General features: G+C 41.3%; 1 long non-coding RNA gene across 1 annotated transcript; it reads left to right on the top strand.

Annotated features, from left to right (window-relative positions):
* The first annotated feature begins 3485 nt into the window (after positions 1-3485).
* LOC107698061 (uncharacterized) lies at positions 3486-4888 on the top strand. The gene is made up of 3 exons (XR_001635303.1): positions 3486-3563; positions 3746-3880; positions 4014-4888. It is a non-coding gene; the product is annotated as an uncharacterized LOC107698061 (long non-coding RNA).

Here is a 4888-nt window from a genome sequence, read left to right as displayed (position 1 = left end):
GACACAATCTGTATTGTTAAAAGCGCTATATAAATAAAGGTGACTTGACTTGACTTGACATTCACACCTCCAGCAACCCCCTCTCCCCCACACCTGCAATTCATATCAGTGAAGACGAGGTGCGCCAGGTCTTCCGGAAGCATAAAAGGAAAAAAGCACCAGGCCTAGACTGTGTTAGACCAGTCTGTCTGAAATCCTGGCCATCTGGTCGACGCTACAGAGCACTGAGCACCAGAACGACCAGACACAGGAACAGTTTCTTCCCTCAGGCAATCCATCTCATGAACACTTAACAATAACTGTGGAACACACACTATTTATACACTCATACACTTATTTATCTAACACTCATACTCAGTCTACACCTCAAATTTGCACATAATATACAGTACCTGTACATACAAAACTGTCTATTGTAATATACCTGCACATACAATTGTCAATTTATATATTTTTATTCCTTATTTACTTGTTCTATTTATTTTATTTTTTTTATTATCTGTGTTTTTTGTTCTGTCACTGTCATTCTGTTACACGGGGTGGAAGCTTCTGTCATGAAAACAAATTCCTCGTATGTGTAAACATACCTGGCAATAAAGCTCATTCTGATTCTGATTCTGATTTCCACTAGCTTTGCTCATCATATCGTCCAAAATCAGAAGATTAGCTTTGTTGGGAGGTAGTAAAAGATCATCATTCAGAGATGTCGGTATTCCTTCAGCAAATTTAATGTCATACAATTTAAGCAGGTCATCATACAGAGGTTGGCAACAGTTGTAAATATAAACAATGTTTTCAATTTTTTTAGAAATCATATTTAGACCATTTTCCATCAGTCGTTTTACAAAATAGCTCTTGCCACTATTGGATGGCCCACGTATCACACAAGAAAAAGGGTGCTGGAATCTAAAGTCAAACTCTGAAGCATCCCTTATTATATACCACTTTGAACCTTTTGTCAACTTAGATGTTGTGCAGCGTGAGATGCTTTTTATCCCTCACGATGTTTTCAGCACGAGCCAGGATGTATTGTGTATCGTTGTGAGACGTCACATAACCGTTAACCAGACCAATCAGGGAATCAAAACGGACAGCTAGGGAATTTCTAGCGTTCAGCATTATACCCTTTAGCCTTCATGGTTAGCCTTCTGTTAGTTTACGCCTCTGACCCCCTCGTCCTTGTCTGTTCATGGCCACGTCGACTTCGATCTCGACCGTGTCGTTGTACAATAACTGATCGAAAAGATTAATGTCGTAATTATTACCAGGCATTAAAACGGTGTTAATGGGTGATTTCAAGCTTTCACATTCATCGTTAAATTAATCACGCTAGAGTCCCCGCCAATAGTTCTATAAAACGATGCTATCTCCTCAATTTTTTCGTGTAATAATATGTGATAGGATGCTAAATCCGTAGACCTTATTTCACGCATATTCATAGTCCTTCGCAATTCCACACTGTTAAATCGGGGCGTAGGTGTTACGTGATATCCGTCTACGACCGTTTAGCGGGAAGTCGACAGTCGCTCAGCGTCGTTATTACCGGAAGGAGCATCGTTGACATTACCTGTAGGGGGTGCTGGCTAATGCATAGTGTTGTCGGACGGATCAGTGATATGGTCAGAAACGGTTAACGTACCTCCGTTCTGTGCAACGTTTTGGCTTAACTGTTGGTCGTGTCTATTTATCGCGGTCTGCAACAGAATGCCCAAATCAACGTTTAGACTTTGTTCTATTGCAGATTCTAATCACTGCAAATCATAAGCATTTTGGTTGTGATCAATATTAAATGGCATTTCTGTATTATAATTTGGATACTGATCTAACAATCATTGTAATATGTCGCACAAGTTATGGGACGTCTCTGTGTGCATTTCAATAGCGTTCTGTAACAGGTCTGAGAGAGATTGGTCTGAATGACGGCTATGCGAATTCTCAGCATCCATTTTTAAATTTATTTAGAAACAACAAAAGTGACCAATTTGAAAATACAAAATTATAATGATGTTAACAAACATGTTAACAGAATTATTAAAACGTAGTGTAAAATCAGAACATGGAAAAATATGTAACAAAACTAAATTCAGAAATACAAAAATCTGAAACAAAACTAAATTCAGACACAAGGTGAAAAAATCAGAACATGGAAAAATCTGCAACAAAACTAAATTCAGAAATACAAAAATCTGCAAAAAAACTAAATTCAGACACAAGGTGAAAAAATAAGAACAAGGAAAAATCTGTTACAAAACTAAATTATATTGAAAAACAATCGCATCGTGTCATCTATCATGGCTGTAGAGCATCGTTTAGACTAGAAAGACTACTCATCATCCTGACGTCTCACCGTCAATTGCTCACGTAAACGTGATCAACAGCAAAATTTTCAGCCACCCCCGTTTGCAAGCTGTGCAAATGATTCTCTGACGATTAATGCTACTGATTTAAATTACCTTATTGTTCGTGACCCCTCACGTCCTGGGCGTCCATTCGGTTAATAAGTTTGTTGAAGAAAGCGGCCTGCCTGTTAATCAGCTCTTCATGCATAGAGTCCTGCCTGTTGAGAAGGTCGTTGAAAAAAGCGTCCTGTCTGTTAATCAACTCTTCGTGCAAAGCATCAAATCTTTCATTCACATTGTCGTTCTGTCGGTAGTCTGGCAACGATTCAGTTTATTCTTCATCAACCGGTTCTTGAAAAGCGAGTGGCTGGTCCAACTGGCTGTTTCCCATTCGTTCACCGGAGTCTCGGCCCTAAGTTGATCATTATTGAGACGCTCTCGGTCACCGTCTGTAGAGCAAAAGGAGTTGAAATTAAAAGCCGGACATCTAGAACATAGTCATATCTACGATGTAAGTTAAAAATATTGCTTAGTTAACAGGTAATCTTACCGTCAACTGCGTCTTCAACCGTTATGATCGGAGTTACGATCGCAACTAGTCTTTTCTTTCTCTCGGGGGCGACCGACGGCGCGTCAGACTCTCTCGGGCGCTTCTGTGTATTTGCGTTGCTTGGTCGGGGTTTATGTTCGTCCTCCTCTTTGTCCTCCTCAGTCAGGTCGATAATATTGTCTTGCACCACTGCCGTGGGCAGATCTGTAAAAATAATTAAAGAGATTGTAACGGACAAAACGGTACTTGGTTTTATTGTTGTAGTTTCGCTCCACTTTTATTCTTGGTTTCATAGTGCGATGTATTTGGGTCAAATGTAGTACCACTAGGAGCAGCTTGAGGGCGCTATTGCCTGGAGGTAACCGGACATATAAGCCCGATCACCATAGAGTAAGTCAGTTGCCTGGTGTCGAATGTAACTCTCTGTTCCACACTCCGGAGCAGAAGGTGGCGGTAATGCACCTAATTACGCTGGTTGCCAGCCGCCGTTAAAAGCCAAGAAGAAGAAGAAGAAGAAGAGTAAGTCAGTTTGTTCACCGGCTGCTGTTGCCTTTAGCAACTTCCCGTGAAGGCTGATGAGCTGACGCAGAGGTCACGCCATTGCGGATGACTTGAGGATGTTGGAAGCATTCAACGAGGAGGAGAAAGAAGTGCAGAACATCGCAATCTTGATGGTAGTAGCACATTCAATATGACAGAAGCAGAGACTGACAGTCTTTATCCTCACTAACTATTATACTGTAGCAGCTTTATGGCAAATGCCTTATAAATGTTTTAGGTATTCCCTGCTCCCATAGGATGCACATTCAGTTTTAAGGGAGGTTAGGCCGTGATGTTTGTTTATAATACCCAATAGTTGCCAGATGCTGTCCTGTGGGAAGTTCTTCTTCACGTGGTCCCGGAGGAGGGTGACGCTGCATTGTTTAAGCGGTCTTTGGTTTGTTCCAAACAGACTCATTTCGAAAGAGGGCACACTTCTGCTGGCTTGACAGTATGTATTTTTTTTTACGTATTTGATTAAAGAGGTTTAAAATGGTGCCATACCATTAAATTTCTCAGTTGCCATGTCTGAATGTTTATGTTTGTAATAATGCTATTTTTATGCTCCTCATTTCAATATACAGGTGTAACAAGATGGAGAACTAAGTCTGAGCCATGCCAGGATTTTTTCTGGGCCTAACAGAACTGCATTTTACCATTGTACAGGTGATTAGGACGGGATCCTGGTCGGAGACAGGAGCTATGCCTGCAGGCATTACTTCATGACCCCAACCCTGGACCCCAAACCCGTTACAATGCAGCTCTAGCCAGGACAACGGCACGCATTGAAATGACCTTTTGGGCAACTAAAGGGAAGGTTTCAGTGTCTGAGGGTTGCACCTGACAGGGCATGCAACATTGTGGCATGTGCTGTATTACACAACATTGCCACCATCAGAAAGGAGAGGACCCCGGTGGTGGAGGTGCAGCCTGATGATGACCTCCAGCCAGTGCACTTGGACCAACCTAGTGGCACACCAGTTCGTTTGCCTGCAAAGACAGATATTGTTATGCAAGGTCAACAGTAGTGCTCGGTGTCAAATGGTGTTTTACTATTTACTCTGAAGTTCCTGTTGCAGCAACTCTATTCCTAGTGCAATTTTCTTCTTCATTAGCTGTTGGAGCTCTATTTGTCCCCTCAGTTTTTGTTTTTTTACTTCCAAATATTCAACCTTATGCTGCAGGCTACGTTTATAGAGGGAACGGATGTCACCCTGTGCCATTTACACATGCCACAAACAAAAAAAATAAATAAAATGAGAAAAAAGACAAACTGATATGCAACACTGTCCACCTCTGTATCACTTCTCTGTGCAGACTCCTGCAACTCATATTGCTGTCAAAAATAGAAAGTACTTTAGTTGATACAAATGTATAGTGTGTATTATATAGTGTGTAGTTATGCACTTACAGGTACTTCCTCCAAAGGACACTCATCCGAGAGGGTCTCTTTGCTGTC

Source organism: Sinocyclocheilus anshuiensis, unplaced genomic scaffold (genome assembly GCF_001515605.1).
Source record: "Sinocyclocheilus anshuiensis isolate Anshui unplaced genomic scaffold, SAMN03320099.WGS_v1.1 scaffold1962, whole genome shotgun sequence".
In the NCBI taxonomy this organism is placed as follows: domain Eukaryota; kingdom Metazoa; phylum Chordata; class Actinopteri; order Cypriniformes; family Cyprinidae; genus Sinocyclocheilus; species Sinocyclocheilus anshuiensis.
This window is presented reverse-complemented; position numbering and strand designations above follow the sequence as displayed.